Source organism: Calonectris borealis, chromosome W (assembly GCF_964195595.1).
Source record: "Calonectris borealis chromosome W, bCalBor7.hap1.2, whole genome shotgun sequence".
NCBI classification, from domain to species: Eukaryota; Metazoa; Chordata; class Aves; order Procellariiformes; family Procellariidae; genus Calonectris; species Calonectris borealis.
This window is the reverse complement of record NC_134351.1, coordinates 2,620,097-2,638,039: the sequence shown is the minus strand read 5'-3', so window position 1 is coordinate 2,638,039 and position 17,943 is coordinate 2,620,097. Positions and strand designations below refer to the sequence as shown.

Sequence of the window (17,943 nt, the reverse complement as noted above, 5' to 3'; positions counted from 1 at the left end):
ATTTGAAAAGAAACTGATGGTTTGATTGCTTGGGGGATGGCAAGGGGGAGTTTCATCTTAATTAGCTTGGAAGAGTCATTAATGTTAATAAGCTGTTTGGTTTCTTTTTCTTTCTCCCCCCAAAAAAAAAAGAAAAAGGTGAGTTAAATATAATGCCGAGGGATAAAAAAGTGATTATTTAAACTAGTCTCAGCAGTAGCTTTCAGTAATTCCGGTAGGATTGCGAAGTCCAAGGAATCACATCTCCCAGGCTTTCTGGGGATGTCACCGGTGGAGGCAAGCTAGCAAAAATACAGGTCTTGTGCCTTCACAGTCAGTCCCTAATCCGTCCTTGATCAGCGGCTGCTAAAAATGCCCCTGGGGCGTAAGGCAAATACATCCTCATTGAACAAGTAGTCAATGAGGAATAAAATAACTTGTAGTGCTTCATAACAAATGTACAGATCTTGTCCATTTGGACACCTCGTGCTGAACTTCCACTGCTGAGGGTAGCTTTTATTGGCTTACAGAAAATAAATTGTTTCCAGAACAATAAAGCTAGCATTCACTATGTTTCTCCAGATATTCTGCCACCTTTACTTCTGTGAAGTATTAATCCTCGCTGCAGTGACTTCAGTGAGACTACATAAGGGATTAAATTTTGTTCAGTATGTGTAAGAACATTGGAAACTATTCCCTGTGCGTAGTTGCAGCATTGTTCTCTTACCAAAAACTCAGAATACGAACCGCTTCAGAATTTGCATAATATATTAACTCTGTTTTCTTCCTAAGGAATGCTAATTTAAATAAAAAGCCTTCTGAGAAGGGGGGGAAGAATCCATGTTCTGCTGTAAATAGCTATAGGGACATATACAGTGCTTGGGCAAAACAAATAAACCAAACTTCACTGGGAAGTTGTGGTGATAATATGAAGCTGTATGATATACAGATGTGTAATTGATACAGATGGAGTTGTAAAACCGGTGGTAGTGACTTTTCTTACAAAATATTGGAATGATAACTACACGAACAAAATTACTCTCCAGTTTTCTGTATTTGTTTTCGAAATAATAGATATCGTAATCTTAACATATACTCCTGCAAAGGCTTCGGAACATGATTTGCTGCCTCTTAAAATATTTAAACCCATAAGGCAAAATTCTGTGAACATCCTGGTGGTGATATGGCGGGAGCATTAGGAAGATATAAGCTGGATGGAGTTAGACTGTTCTTGCTAGATGTGTCTGTGATATATAACATAATTAAAATTAAACATTGTAGTCTTAAGGAGCCACAAATATGAAGCATGGTTGATGTCCTGAGCAATCGCTAGGCATGATGAGAGGCAATTTGTTTGCAAGCTCCTTCTGTAACCTGCTGCCTGGTAATTTAGTGGTCTGTCTGCCTCGTGATGCCCTGGTTCCCTATGGAAGCACCTGCTGTAGGGGATGCTGAGTGCTGTGGACCCTTCATGGGTGTCAAAGGTGCTGTGCGTACAGCTTTTGGAGGTAGGCAGGTCTTGTCTTGGAAGCAGAGTAAAAAATTTTACTAGCAAAGTCATCAAAAAGGTTACCAGCTCTCTCTGAGATAAAGAAAAATGGTTAGAGCTCTAATGAGCCAAATGAGTACCAGTAAGGAAATGATAATCTTGTAGTTAAAGAACTAAACATTGGCTGTAAATAACTAAATCCTTGGTTAAAGGAGTACATAATTTTATATATTGTGAGATATATTAAATATATTGGAAAGAAAGAAAACTGTAATATTTTAGCTTTTTCTTTTGGGGAAGAATTAGCTGAGTCTTCTGAAGTTTGATTCAGATGTAAGGTGTTGTGATCTGTTAAGTTGTTATAGTCCGGTGAAATACAGAAGGGTATTGGGAAGTCACTTCTAAGGTGCAGATGTGCTATCTTGGTAGGTGATGAATAGCATGTATTAATTTTTTTCTTTTCCTAAGGAAAAGACACTCCAGATTTGTTTTTCCTTCCTCCTGGTGACTTTAGAATGTTTTGACTGATTTAAACCTAATTTGACAGATCGGTAGTGACTTTAAAGATCATGAAACTCCTATGACTTTTTATTTGGCTATAGAGATAAATGGTGATGTACAAATAGAGATTTCTCCTTTGTGAAGATTAGACCAAGGGGAAACTGGAGCACTGTTGCTTGGCGAGCAAAGTTGGAAGTGCAGCGATACGTGAAGGAGCAGGTATTTTGTTGTAACTCCAGGAGACTTTGGTTATGGCAGTCTCACCCTTGCCTGCGTGCAACATCGTAATTTCCAAAGGTAAAGTAAAATAAGATGTTGAGTAAACCAGTCTTGAACTTTGCAAGCTGTGAGCTTGCAAAGCTTTGCCCGCAAGCTCTTGGCTCGCAGGGAGCAGGGAATGCAACTCCAGTGCTTTAATGTGAGAGTCCTTGTCAGAGCCACCATCCTAAAGCTTTCTTTTTCTGTCATTTTCTAGAGGATTCTGGCCCTTTACATCAGGGAGACAGAGGTATTTTATGTTCCTGGTTTTGTACTTTGCTTCTCTTTTTCTGTTAACTATGGTAAGAACTTGGTGGGCTTTCAGTTCTCTTCCTTCTAGTGTTTCCTGATCAGGTGAGACAGCTTCGTAAGGACTCGTCGTAGAGAGCTTGCACCGTGGGCTACCAAAAGGTCATTTTTGCGTAGCACAACACTCGTGCGGGTATATTAATGAGCTTCTCAATGGCGTCAGTGGTTTTACGAACACTCTGATCCCCTCTTCCCCATGTAATGATTTAGAAATTAAAAGCTGGAGATTTAGTTCACAAGATTAAATAGAATTTTTCCAGATAAAAGAATGGGTTCAAATGCCAGAAGGAAGCGGTCAGGAAGATGTTCTGACAGAACAGGGAGCTGCACGAAGGACCTCTGCTATGGTAAGAGGGTGTACGTGCATGACTTCGAGGTCAGCGATGGGGAAGGAGTTGGCAACTCAAGACAGAAAGGGAAAGGTGGGTGGGTAACAGATCTTCAATCTGGGTTGTGGGTAGCTGAAGTTACGGAGCAAGGTCTTGCAGCTCCGTAGTGCAGTAGTTACAGCCACGTGTTTTCTGAACTAGGAACCTGTATCTGCCAGCCCTAGCAGTAACACGTGTATTTGAACCCGCATTAGAACAACATAATCATACTACTTCTCTTTCTTAACTCAAACCTGTGGCTACATTGCATATTCATAGTAAAAGAGCATTTCCAATTTTAAAAAGATACTTTTGGAAGTCAGAGTATACAATTATGTTTATCCATCACGTGGTCCAGAGCCACAGGATGCTGCTTTTGCACATCCTTTCTGGATTTTTAAGATGAAGATTGAGGCAGTCTACTGCAAAATATGATTGACAATGTCGAGCAAAAGCAGTTTTCTGCAGATGATAAAGGTAAACTCAAATGGAGGGGAATACTTGTGTGTGTTTGCTTTGGATTTCCTTGGTACTACTTAAAAATATATTTCTTTGTCTCCTGATAATGTGGTCATGCGTGCTGGAAAATCCTGGCAAATTGTGCTATTTGTCAGTAAAAAGTAAGAAATTTTGTATAATGAATTTCCAAGCTGCTTAAAGAGGGTGAAAGTCACTCCACTAGAGTGGGCCAGCAGAAGTTATTGATGTCCCATAAGCTCTTTGGTTTTGCAGTGACTCTAGGTGAAGCTGGAAAACAGCAAAATCTTGTTTCAGACCGGAGAGAAGCAGCTGTGATCGTTTCTAACGGGGATCTGTGTTCTGGAGCAAGAGAGGCTTTTAAAACAAGTTTACAAAGTGCTTGGTTCCGTCTCAGTCACTTCATCCAAGAAGAGAAAACAGGGAGAGCACAAATGTGGATCTGCGGCGGATTACTAGAGGCGGGGCAGGTCAGGCAGTAATGTGGTTGATTTGGGGGCAATATTCTCAACCTCTTCTGTTGGTAAAACCGGATTTGACATGTCTTTGAGAGCCCGTTCCTGTGCGCAGGCTGGATACGGGGGCTTTGGCGAGCGCACGCTGTTTGCTCTGGTCAAGTGAATCGGCTCTTGCTGCCGGCTGGGGTGGGATTCGTGCCAAGAGCAAATTGGAAGCAAACTTCTCTCTTCCCTGTGCCCATCACTACGGCTTTTCTGGAACTTGGAAATTTCTGCGTTCTGGCAGGTGCCAGCAAACAGCATGACTGTATCGGTGTGTTTCTGGCTTTTAATTGCAAGTAAATTGTGGCACAATAGGCACTGTTGTTCAGCGATGACTGGGAGGTAGCTACCCTGTGAGTTAAGCATCTTAAATGGGAAATTTTTTTTCTTATTCCTTTGGTTTCAGGATAGAGATAAGATCCCCTGAATCCTAGGTAATGCCTTTCATCAGGAGATGACATAACATTTTATCAGCGAGGTTTCTGTCCTTGCTCCCAGTTGTGCAGAGGGAGAGAATGAAACACAGAGGAGTGACTTTCCTGAAGTCACCTCCCAAACCAAAAAGCGAAGCAATAAAGCATCACACAACATCAGTCCCATGGTCTGCCCGGTGGGCAGCACTGCCTGTCCTGCCCGCACACCAGCCCGGTGTGTGCTGGAGATGCTGCACCGCGAGTCCACCTCCCTCTCGCCCATGTGCACGAAGAGGTTGCTGGAGTCGGTGCTTGTAGACTTGCGATGTTGTGATACGGGTCCTGGGGACGCACGGCTTTCTGTTTTGGAATAAATTGCACGGCAAGACTCGGGGTAGTGTTGGCGTTGCGGTTCTAGAGCTGCCTGCGAGCTGTTGGGCAGGAGAGCCGACGGGAGCTCAGCGCCGTCCGGGTCTGAGCTCTGCAGAATCGCCACTGACCAAGTGAAAAATCATGATGGGAAACCATCACGCTGAAAAATTCCCAAGCAGCTTTCATGTAATATAAATGATGTTTTTACTTTTTCTCCCAGGAGAAGATTGTGAAGCTTCATGAGTCAATTAACACTTTATAAATTATTTTGAGATCAGTGGATAAATAGCCTTGTGTAAATGCACCGTATATTACCTGCAAAAGCTAAAAAGATGCCATCGTGCCTTTTAACTACTCTCATCCCGTTTTCTCTCTCTGACTTGATTTATTTGCACTTAGCATCCTTTTTGATGTTAGAAGGCCGATTTTGAACAGCTCTTTCCGAAATGCTGGTGTTCCCACTTGGGGAAGGAAGGAAAAAGACTGCTTTTTCACATGTGACATGATTTTCTCCTCCGAATTGACAAGGCCACCCGAGTTGCACTTGGGGACAACTTTCTTTATTGTGCACTAAGTACCTCTAGTACTGCCACAATATATATCCTTGTCTAACCCTGACATATGGAGCAGAGAAATGCAAATATGGAGCATATAGTATTCTGTATGCGCTCATAAAGAAGGAGGGGAAATGAGGATAACCGTGCAGAAAACGTAACACTGCGGCATTTGCTGGGACGGTTTGGTTTGATGTAATCTATCCTGTGCTACTGATAAAAAGCAAACTTGAAGTCGGAGATGCTACACTATAAAATATTCAAGTTATTTATTGGTGCTGAAGGCTACTGCTGATTTATCTTAGTCTTGTGGTAAAGCATGACAATGCTGTAGTATTCAACCAGAACGGAGCTAGCAGGTTGCTGCATTTTAATGGACTGTGGTTTCCAGTGATGTTATTACTGTTACCATCGTTATCTTTTTCAGAGAAGAGCTAAGCCCTGTCAGAACAGACCATTTTATCAGCAGAGGTTTGTTGGTGCTATGGGCAAGAAAAGAGTGTCCCAGGAAAGTCAGCAGCGCTTAAGTCATTGAGAATGTGTACGTAAATAAAGCAGGATTTGACTCCTCGCATACAAGAGTTTCAAGAGTAGCCAGTGGCTTTTCCTGGGTGCCAGGACAGCGTTTGATCTCCCGAGACAGAGATTGCTAGACTAAGGCCAGGACACTATGCAGCAGGTACCGTTTTCTGGCTGGATCCCACCCCTCTCTTCCTCTGCCTCGCCTGCTGTGCGGCAGCGCACCGCAGTCGGAAACGGGTATGTTGGTCACTCCTGTTTGCTAAATGGTTTTGTGGACTACAATGGCATACACAGTAAAGCCTGAGGTAACCTTGTTAGTCCTTACGTGGTCCCCGTGGAAGGAGGGAAGGACGATGCTCTGTTCGAGGACATGTGCCAATGGAAGATAAAGTGTGCATGAAAGCCGGGGAAAGCATCGGGGACTGGATTATTCTGCAGTTTATGAATTGGTGTTAGATGGTTTCTCCTGGTATAATTTTAATACTTTTTCCCCTCTACTCTGTTTCCAAATTTTTTTCCAGGCTATTGCTAAAACATCCATTGCTTGTCTTCAGGGCAATAAATCTGCAGGGCTTTGACTCGCTGCTTCTGTTTTGTCCATACTAGACAGACCTGCTTTGGCAAGTAACGGCAGATGTGAGCTGGAGAACAGCAAGGACCAGTTTCTGTGCAGCGTTGCAGCTGGACCCAGTTGCGTGAACCGTTTGCCTTTCTGCCACAATCAAACAAGCCAACTTAAATCGTTGTGCTTTAAGCAGATGAGTTTGTCTTTGCATGGATAGGGGCAAGGGGAGGTCTTGCAGCCCAGGAAGGACGGGAGGAGGTGAAGAGGCTGTTTTGTACCACCCCGCAGCTGACGGGGAGCAGCAGTCGCTGCAGAGGGGTGAGCTCTCCTCTTCCCCGGCTTCCCAAAGGGCTGAAGTTTGAGCTAGAACCTACCATCGTCCAGACCTAGTGGCTGACGTTCAGCAAATTAGGACACGGAGCTGGGCTCAGGTACGACCTGAACTGTCAGCATAGCATTATGCTTTATGTATATATTGTAGAATAAAATGGGGAAAATAATGTCCATATCTGGCTATTTTCTCTCCCCAGGCCTGGCTCAGGAGTATTTTGCCAGCATGGCACTACATTAGCTGGCAGTTCTCACCTCCTTTTTCTTGCACTTTGCTTATTCTTTCCACTTATACATGCAGCGCCCGGTGCCTACGCTGCATTGAACTGGTCCTGTGTGGGTGTTTGTGTCTAATAACGGGAACAACAGAACTGTAACACCCACTGAGGCCCCTGGGAATTGCTGTAACACAAATACCACTGCTGCTAAATGGTTACTTATATACAACGATAGCCGGTGATTTAGGGTTGCCTGCTAATGTTCAATAAAATGCCAGTTGGATCTGCATTTCTCAAGTTAGTATTTGCCTCTGCCTGCGTTTCTTCCCGTTTAATGGCCATACAAGTACGCTGTGCTCAGTTAATTCATTTATTGCGCTGTATTTCAGGATGGGGCTTTGACATGCTTTTACCAAATTTGTCTCATAAAAAGATATGTCACGTGATTCAAATGCTTCACTGGCCTACAGATACATTAGTAAATCTGTCAAACTCAAATTATTGGCTGGTTTTAGTGGCTTTCCTGAGGAAGCCACCGATTTCTTGGAGGTAGGGGCAATAGTAATTTTGGTAGTTTTAATGATGGGGAAAAGAGGGTGGAGGCTGAATCCTAATGTGTGGGAAAGCACATTTAAATAGACCTCCCATAAATAAATAAATACTATGGGCTTATAAGGAATTGATTATTTTAGAAGTATAGTGCTACCTCTAATGGTAAAACAATTATAAGCTGATTCTTATCTGTTCAGCTGTGCAGTGTGTGATGTCTTCCCTGATGTGGATCATATGCTGTTGCAATTTGCCTTTGAAGATAAATTTTAAGAAAATTCAAGCCAATTTAATTTTTTAAAAAATATTTAGCCAATACTTGTATTTTGGGCACAATTTTAGTAACTAAGGGTGGGGGGGTATTGTCTGGTTGTCCTTAACCCTTAGCTTTGTGATCCTTATGATTAGCAGAAAACACAGGCTTTACACTATGAGGGAAAGAATATAGCCGAAATGAAAGATCTAAAAAATATGAAAGGAAGTTCAAAAGTGTTAGCCGACTGAGAAAAATAATTTAACATCCCATTTAATGTCTCATTTAAATCTTAGATTACTTCTGACAATGTGGTTTGCTGTGTGACTTTGAGTTTTCGGATGGGCACCATAGTACCTGTCAGAATTGCTTTTTCAATTAATTTGTTCTCCCTATACCTTTCTCTAGTTTTTGCTGTTGGGTAAAATACCTTGTGGCTTATATCCTCATGTGAAGAGGATGTAAGAAGAGAGGAGTCAGGTGTTTGAGGCGAAGAGCTGTGGTCGACCATGGGCTGAGGGAGTTCCCACCTTTCGGGGACGCTGCAGGGACGAATACACTCGCGTCGGTGGAGCCCAGGTCGCGCGGCAACAAATCCACTGGGAAGCGGGTAGGATAAATAAGTTGGTGGATACGCTTTGAACCTTCTCAGCGTCTGGAATGAGACGAGACAGAACTAAAGCGTGTTTTCATGCAGCATGTCAGATAATGGTCTAGAGAAAAGATAAACTTTTAGGGGTGTTTTTCCTCCTCGTTTTTTGAACTATGTTGCAGCACTTGAGAGAATGAATGCCTGCTTTGGCATAGTTAAACCTATCAAGGATTTGAGCTGCTTCCCATCCCGTGGGTTTGCACACAATGTCTAAACATCCTGTTGGTCTCGTCTTTATTAATGATGTAAGATATTCCAAGCCCATGCTCATGGAGTGAAAGGCTTGCTATACTGTTGGAAGTTTGTCCAAATGAAGTTCCCTGACCTGTGGTGTCCCTTTAATCACTAGTGGCGTGTCCTGCCCCTGGGGAACTGCAGTTAGCTTTAGCAGAATAAGTGGCTTTCAAAGATTTTTCACCAGCCAAGAGTCGTGAAAATTGATGCCCACTGAAACAAACCTAGAAGCATAAAATAGCTGAAAGTAAGTAAAATGGACAGCAGTCAGAACTTCTCAGGCACTGCATTTGCATCTTCTGCTCCAGTGTTCCCCATCTTCTTTATTTGTTTGTCACCGCCTTGCACAATCCTCTCTGCATCTTCTCCCAAGCAACCCCAGTGCTTGGGCTCTTTCTCTGCATTCAGGCATTTAAGAAAGAGCCACATATACCTTGTGCACTTATACATCGCACCCTGCGTGTGTGAGATGCCCTACGCTTGCCTTCAATGAGTTAAAATAAATTTGCCCTTGTGCTTGTGTCTGAAGCTTTTCAAATCTTTGATGAATCTTTCTTCCTGCAAGAGTTTGCTCCACAGTCTGTCCCAGTCCTTGAGAAAGTCTGGTCTTCAGCACAAGTGAGATGAATGTCTGCTGAAGATGAGTGGTATTTGACAATTGAGAGTTTTGAATTGATCTTTTCTTTAAATAGATATCATGAGCCCGTGCCATTAAGTGCCTTAAACTAGAGAGCTGAGGCCTTGAACTTGATTTGATCTTCTATGGATAGTCAGTGGAGGAGGGAGCAGAGAAGAAGCCTTTTGTTGTGAGTTCCATTAGTAGTAATTTATATACGTTCTGGCTCTTCAAAATGCTGTAGAAGGATAGTCCATGAACTGGGTTAGGGGAGAGGAAGGGAACATACATAAACACTGTCTCTGCTGTCTGGGCAGAATCTGTTATTCATGGTAGTGAGGTCCTACCCCTCCTTTCTCTGAACAGATTGACCTTTGATATGTCAGAACTGGTCCGTCACATCAGAAACATCTACTGCCACCATTAAGAATAAACCACAGTTCATGTCACGTTGGGCATCTCAGATTTCTGGAAGGTGAGGCTCAAAGACAGCCGGATTCAGAACCCACAATGGATGAGGTTTGCATGATAGAGGGGTTGGTGGTGGTCTTGTAGACCACGCTAAGCCTCACTGCATCTGCTGGGGTAACTAGGGCTGTTGTGCCATGCAAACTTCACTTGGGTAATGGCTCACCTGTGCATTCGGCACCCATTCAACAGGGTTTCAGCTCTGGCTGCTGCTGTCCCGTGGTACCGCCCAGCTCGGTGCTGTCGGTGGTAGCCCAGGAGCAATCCCTGCTCGTTGGAGGCAGGGGCGACTGCATTGCTTGCTTGTTCTTTCTCCGGAGCTGGGGATGTCTGTCCTGCTTGAAGACTGTGTTCATTTATTGGAAGGTGTGGCTGGAGTTACAGCTAATTACTCTGAAGGTCTTTTCAAGGTGGTTCTGAAGAACTTTAAATGAGGCAAGTCACAAAAATATCATGTTACATTTGTAGAGTGTTACATCAAGAGATTGCTGGTCCACTCAGGGCATCTTTTATACTAATTCTGCGGTGCTTTATGAAAGCAAAGTCACTGCTCCAAGTGCAGGGCTTTAAATATAATGGACTAAACGATGCTAGTACCAGTGAACTCCCAGTGCATGCCGCACAAATGAGAGCGCCTGCATTTTTTATTGTTTTAACTAGAGATTTTGAAATATGGCCCTTTTTAGATTCTTCAGCAATTAAAAAAAGCCTATTTTCTTCTTGCTTATTTCTTGTTTGAGGAGCAGATTTGATGATTTCACTGGCGACTGGCGGGAAGCCTGTTCTGCTCGCTGGCTGCAAGCCACGAGTGCTGGCAAGAGCAGCCGACAGGAAGATGAAGAGATTTACACCCTCTGATTTGTGTATTAACAGGGGCAAAGCAGTAGATGGGCTTGTTGGTGGATGACAAAAATTTGGGGTAGTATTTCTTTTCCCCACACAGGTGTATTGTGCTACTGTGAATGACAGGGAGTTACACTCCCAGAGATTCAGTGTATCACGTAGGCTTGTTCATAAATATTAGCGGTTTTGTTGCTTTGAGTATTTACTGAGCTTTTCCCCCTTCTCTTTGAGAAATCAGCAAATAGTCTTTAAGACGAAAGCTGTGGCTGTATCGTGTAGAAATTGTGAGAGAGGAACTAGATCTGATGTACTGACTGAGCAGCCATAGCTACAGGTGGGGAGCTCTGGAGATTCGTGTTTTGCCTGTGGCTATAAGAATGTTTCAAGCCATGATCTTGAAGAATGACAAATTTGGTTCTCATGAACTCTGAAATGCTGAAAAATCTGTGTAGTGAAGAGAAAAGCAATCTTGAGGGTTGTACTTGAATGATGCAGTTACATTGAAAACCACAAAAATTTCAATTTTATCCTGCACGTGTGGGATGTTCAGGCACAGCAGCTTTGTGCTAGTGCTTTGGATCAGAAGGAAAGATCCGCAAAGACTAAGTAGAACTGACCATGAAGGCATTGAATCCTTGATGAAAATCCCCCTACAGCATAAATACGTGGATGGAAAAAATAGACTTTTTTTTTTCCCCCCATGCTTTATGCTGAGCAAAGCCAGCAAACGAGCCGCATAAAAGGTGACAGGTAAATTAGATTTTAAAATTCTTGCTGTTTTGATAATCTGAGCTGACATCAGTAACACAGGTTAGGGAAAAGTCTTTTTCAGAATAAGAAGTTCATTTTCCTGCCTATTACCTTCTGTGATAGGTAAGAGGCATCAAAGGGCAGATCCTGGCTCCACCTTCCTTCAGCTAGCCTTTCTGGGTGGAATTAGATTGCTGCCAAGAATTGCTGCTATAGTATTTATGATGGCCTGTACATGCTGGGAGAGAATTGCTGTGCTGGAGGAGACCTCGATGTGCCCCCGTACTAGAAAAGGGGAAATTTTCTTCCTGCATGGGATGTTCTGAATTGTCTGTTTGTGAGTTATGGTTTCTACCTCATCCACAGTGAGTTCAACAGCACTTGTGTGAATGTGTCCACATGAGGGTAGGGCTGATGGAGGAATAAGTGGCTTCTGACCTTCCTCTCCTGTGGTTTAAGAGGAGACGTGGTGGCTCTCCTGGCATTATATGAGGAATCTGATCTAACAGTCAACTACCAGGATTAAAACCTCCTCAAAAGGTGAGGATGCCTGGGGAACGGGGGCACTTCCATGGCTAAGTAGCATCAGGGTTGCAACACAGCTTAAGCGTTCGAGCCTAAACTCTCCCCTAAATCCTCTCTTATATATCTACTTGTATGTATACTATTACTTTTACAGTCAACTGAGATTCCCTCTAGAGATGTGCTGCTATTTGAGGTCAACTATAAATTATCCTCCTCCCAAAAGGGCAGGGACTGCCCCTTTCAGTCTTCACAGTGGATCTGTGAGGGCTATCTAAAGTCTGGAGGGCTTCACAGCAAGAATGTCAAGGTGCATTTTCCAGTATGATAATTGAACGCTAAATACAAGGTGCAGAAATAATTGTCTCGCCCTTAAATGCGTAGGCTAAAAAAAGCTATCACAGTTTGGTTCTCCTGAAACAAGGCCAAATGCTTTGTTTGGCTTGGAGTTTGGGATGAATCTGGCTGAAAACACCTAAGCTACTTTCGGTCCCCTGGCACAAAGCAGGATGAGTCACTCCTCAATCCAAAAGCAATTGGATTGAGCAATAAGAGGACAGCAGAAAAGCATGTTAAGTGGATGGTTTTTGACACCTGTTCAATGAATATTAAACATAATAGTGTCTGTTTAAACTCCTCCTTTATTTTTAGGGTATCTGGTGATGGTGGTCCTCAAGTTCTCTTTGCAGGAAGTACATTTTCAACCCCTTTTCGGTAGAGCCCACAGGCTTGAATTGTACTTTAAGCTCATTCCCGTAGGAGAATTTTTCTCCTTTCTCTGAGAAACTGAGAACTGGGCGTGAACCCAACCTTCCTTTCCCTCCTGGGCTGTCCCTGAACTGTGTTTCAGTTTGCGGGTACCCCCAAAAGAAACTCCCACTCAATTTTGTAGGGAGGAAAGAAACACTAGTATATTTACAGAAGAGCTTGGGAAAGCCTGGTTTGAACCCCTGCTTAACTTGGATTTCTCCTGTGACCTTGAGCGAGCAAGTCAGTCACTGTAGCATTTCTAAAAATGCCTAAAAAGCCCAAGGAACTCTTCTCGGTTAGAAGCTACCACATTTTATAAGCTAGTGGGATGCCAGTTTCTGTGGCTTTGCTGCCTTTCAATATTTTAACCTGTATCTTAGAGACTCAGTTCCTCATCTATGAAACTGAAATGATATTCTCTTGTTTACATAATACAAATTAAAGGCTGTGATGCACTCAGATTTTTTTTTTTTTATATATATATATATACACACACACACACATATATATAAAATAATTGAGTACATGACTATGTGACTAGCTGTACTTAGGTTCATCTGGAGCTATTTGGACCTGCCTGCCACTGTGCTTTGTAAGTAATTACTTGGATCTCAATACGCAATTTTAATGCCAAGCCCACGTTGATCCTTATCTCCTGCAGACAGGGCCGTAGACCAGAGTCATCCTTGTTGAAGCCTGACTTGTAAAATCAAACCTCCAGGCTTTAAACTGTGTCTGTTCTCCCTTTGGTTGCAGCTGCTGGATGCTCAGGGGCCCAGATGGCTGCATTTCGGTATCTCCACAGGGCTGCGATGGTGGGTTACAGCTGGGTTGCTGCAGAAGTAACACCCGAGACCTGGGGAAAACAAAAGATAGCAAATTAGAGTTGTGGAAGTTTATTTCTAAGGATGCTGTGTTGCTCTCTTTCTCTGAAATTCTCAGTTACTTTTCAATATCTTATTTTTTGATGGAACAGTTTAGGATACAGTTGATATGTGCTGGTGACTATATTGTCATCACCCATAATTTATGCTCTTTCAAACAACCATGTTAACTTCTAGTGAAGTTTGCTTATGTGCATCTCCAGAGTCAGGAGATATCAAGGCAATCGTATGTTCTCATCATAAATCACAAGCGTCGGAGACCTGCGTATTCCCTGTTTCACGGTGTATTTGTATGTGATGTGATCTGCCAGCGGGGACCGTGTCTGTGCGTTGCAGTTGGAATTGCAGTACTTCGTGTTTCGCAAGATTTAAATATGCTCTGCTTAGTCAGAAATACTGAGTGTGGTTTGTCTTTAGAAAAAGATAAAAGATCCTGCCTTATTTGTACTGGTCATGAGCTCTTAACTGATTACTCCCATCTGAGTATTAATACAATTAACATGTAGTCACCTGATTTAGGTAACCCCCCCGGGTTCCCCAGCCAGGTGAAGACGAGGGGTTCCTCTGCCTGTCTCGAGGAAAGCCCCACTCTCTGCACCGAGTATACAGGAAGCTTTGGGAGATGGGCAGCCTAATTTAGGCATGAAGGACAAATGCTCACACGTTAATTGTGTACATGTATTTTTAGCTCGGGTATGTGAATTTGATGAAAACTGAGTGCTAATAAGAAAAGATCATCCGTGGTATCCTGTATACCATGCCAACGGCTGAAGCAAAGAGAGCAGCTGGAAACTGGGACTGTAGAGCAAATTAGCATCTCCTTGCTCAGATTTTGTTTCCTCTAGCGTACCTTGAGTCTAGTCCCAGCTGGTGGTTGGTGGGTAGTATTTGAAATATTCAGCTCCTAGCAGGATGAAGTATTTCCAATATCGGACGCAAGTTTGAGGAGCGGCTGAACTTTTCTCCTGTTGAAAATAGGTAATAGTAAATAGGCCTATGATTACTTGATGCGTCGCCTTCTGGCCTCATCCGCTCTTGAAACACCGGCCAGCTTTCCATCCTCGGCTTCTCAGACAGTAAGGCACCTTCCTCTGCTTCACTTTGCACTGAGGTGCCCTTTGTGGCAAATTGGTTTAACTTCCATCTGTATAAACCTTAACTGCCCAAATTTCCTATATAAAAAATGCAAAGGCATAAAATATCTTATTAATATTCATTTTATTGTAATATTAAGATCTTTCCCTTTTGAGTCCTTCTCATTAGGCTGACAGCCGGTACTAGGAGTGGCTGTCTGGTACCGTACTGCAGGAATTCCCTGGCTGGCAATGCTTTATAGAAGTATTGCTAAATGCATATTGGTAATTTGATCCCCCCCCCCAATTAGTTTCTTCTAAATCAGAAATCTGAGTGTCCACCTCTTCATCAGTTTTATCTCCTCTGAGATGTATGGCTTCCAGTCCCATAAGATGGAGTTTGCAACCAGAAGGGGAACACTTTATTTAGCTCCCATTTCTATGAACGAACCTGAACGCCGCGTCTGTACTTGGATTATTTGGTGAAGTCTGTAGGTCTTGTTCTGATACTTCTGCTGCACGTTACTGCAAATCTTTTCAGAATTGTAGAGAGGAGGTAGTAAATGAAAAAGAATATAGAGTAACTAAAATACAGCACCTTTTTGGAAACCAGCCTGTGAAGAGAGCATTAGACAGCGGTTTCTAAAGTGTTTACGTTTCCAGATTCGCTCACCCATGCTCGCTCTCTTTCCTATTTTCTGAAGCAAGCAGAAGGAACTCACTCATTTTCATTACCTTGGTTTCTCACCCTTCAGCTATTATGTGAATTGAAAGTAGGGAAAAAAGGTCTTGTCTTGATGTTAAGTAACCTTGCAGACTTTAATTTGAAACAAACAAAGCATTTAAAGCAGTTCTCCTCTGGGGGATTGTACTGAGTGCTACTAAATTGCTGAATATTTAATAGCTAAACATGTTCCAGACCCGGAGGTCTGTCCCCTAAATGATAAGCTTTTTTATTAAGTGAACTTTAATTGCTTAATAATTGGGTCTTCTGTAAGGAAAGATGGGGATCCTGATAGGCTGCCAACCAGACTGCATGGTAAATCGGAGTTGGGTACCGCTTCCAATTAAGTTTCCTAAGTAGGTTTGGGTATAACGCAGGGAGGTGCGTCTGCGACCCTTTGGCTACAGAGCGAAGCATCACCGAGGATCTGCAGTGTTTAATTCCAGAGTCTGCCTCTGAAAGTCACTTTCTCAGGATGTATTTGCTGGTCCGTTCCCTTGAGCCAGCTCCCGACAACCTAAACATCTGTGTAGCTTCAAAAACTGTACTTAAAATAAATCAGCATAAGCCAGGAGAGCTGTGAAGACCCAGTGATAGTTTTAATATCTCATATATTATGGTCCTGCAGAGAGATGAATGAGTTTTGAACAGAACCATGGAAACAGGTGGTTAGTGTCTTTTCACTGGGACACAGCAAAAAATTATTTGCAACATCCTGATCTGTTATACATAGATTTTATTACGTTTCTTTAAGCTGAAAAAGAGTTGGGATACCTGCAGAAAGGGGGGCGGTGCAGAGACAGGGCAAAGCGTGAGCTGGCTCTGCGCAGGAGCATGGCAGGTATGGTGCTGCCGTGGAAAAAAAGTCCCTCTATGGCAATTGTTTTAGTCTAGTTTTTACAGTAAATTGTTAGATTTAGCTGTCTTTCCTCCTGGAAAAGTCTGCAGTTTTCAACAGTTTTCCATCACTGTTCACACTGCGTTTATCTTCAATTTTTTTTTTTTAATTGAAGTGTTGAATGCTTCTATTTTTCTAGCTCGCACCAGCTTTGCTGGGGGTGAAAAGCTGTTACTTGTGCGTCTGTGCCAATACCTCGGCTGGAAAGTAGCATCCTGGCTGTAACGGGAGCGTGTGCGAGGGTGCAGCGGGTGGCAGGGCTTGCGTGGATGGGGTTGGGAACGACTGCCTTTTCTTCGCTCACTCTGTTCATAGGGATAACTTGTACACACGGCAATTAGGAAATACTGCTGCCCACACAAGAGTAGATTCACGTAGGCTCTTTTTCATGTGTGGAAATGCCGTTAGGAAGCCTTCACTGAGCCAGTCTTGCTAAAGAATTTGCCTGCCTCACTTATGGAAGTGCTTCACCTGGGTTGCGAGATCTCATCTTTGCGGATGGTCTGGGAGCTTGGAGCAATGTGTCTGAGGAGGAGAACTGAGACAAGAGATGGGTGGCCAAAATCACACCAGAAAACAGGTGTTTGAACCAGGAAATCAGCTCGGAGCTCCCACTCAAATGTCTCTTTTGGTACGTGATCATTCCCTGGTACATTGCTTTAGCTGAACGTTTGGGTGGCATTTAAATGTCTGGAGAGTCGGGTCTTAATTCTTTGCTTCCTCAGCTGCTTATAGCCTCTGCTGACAGCTCCTTTTTTGAAAGCCTTCACTGTATACTGGCTGATAAATCTAAAAGATGCTTGTTTCCTATATACTTTTTAGTTGCTTTTAGTGTTGTCTTGCAAGTTTTTCACTCTGTCAAACATTTGGTGCATGTTTGCACACACTTCTGAGTGATCATATTTGCTGGTATGGCTTCAAATAGTCCCTGCGGGCAGCAAGTGTGCCCGGCCGGGCTGGGGGCTGGTAGGGTCGTTTCTAGGGACTGGCCAGGATAGAGCCAGAGCAGGTCCCCAAAATATGTCCACAGCATCTCTAGCACATTCCTGATCCAAGCAGTTGCTTCAGCCTATCTTCTTGATTTGTCCTTCTCATACTTGGCTGGAAAGAGGGCTGATTTTTTTTTTTCCTTTTTTCTTTTTTTTTTTTTTCTTCTTTGCAAGTTTATCTGTGCTATTTGTAAAGCAACAATGGTTCCAGGTGATAAAGTCCATGATCTTGACATCCTCTGTCACTTGCAGAGCGTGTCCTGTTCTTGCCGGGTTTCTCTTCTGTAGCACGTGAAGGACGTGGTCCTCGTTTTTGCACCGAGCGAGGCTTGGGGCATCTGGGGGTTGTGCAATTAAAGCTCCTACCTCTGCTCTCCTGCCCTCGCGTGTCAACAATATTTCATGGAAAAACAGACACAGGTCATTCCTCATGTGAAGTATTTGATTACGTGACCTAAGCAGTTTATTTAGGAGAGGCTTTTTGGAGTATTTTTCCTTTTATTTGGGCGGAACGGCATAGGGAAGGAGAAATACAGCAAGATGCAACTGTAACATTTTCCTAACCTTACATAGGTTTAGTTGTGCTTTCCTTTGAATGCCCCCCTGTTCTGAACAGTTTGTATTGCCCGATAGCGTGTCTGTACTTTGTTAAAGTTGTTCCTGAGTGGGTTTGTAAGTAGCAGGTGCAATTCGTTACTCTCTATGTTGATAACACATCTTTTCTTTGTTGTTAATGAGTATAATTGACAAAGGAGGGTGTTAGTCACCCTGCAATTATAGCAATCTCCAAGTAGTTTTCAGAATATCGCATAAATTTTAGTCTGGATTGTTAAAAAAATCCAAATCGGCATGGAAACAGCATGCAACTTCTATTTTCAGCAGC

At 43.1% G+C, this 17,943-nt stretch overlaps 1 protein-coding gene across 1 annotated transcript in view; it reads left to right on the top strand.

Annotated features, from left to right (window-relative positions):
* Positions 1–17,943, top strand: part of LOC142074710 (netrin receptor DCC) — a 566,907-nt gene that overhangs the window by 247,173 nt on the left and 301,791 nt on the right. The gene's annotated exons all lie outside the window — the stretch shown is intronic.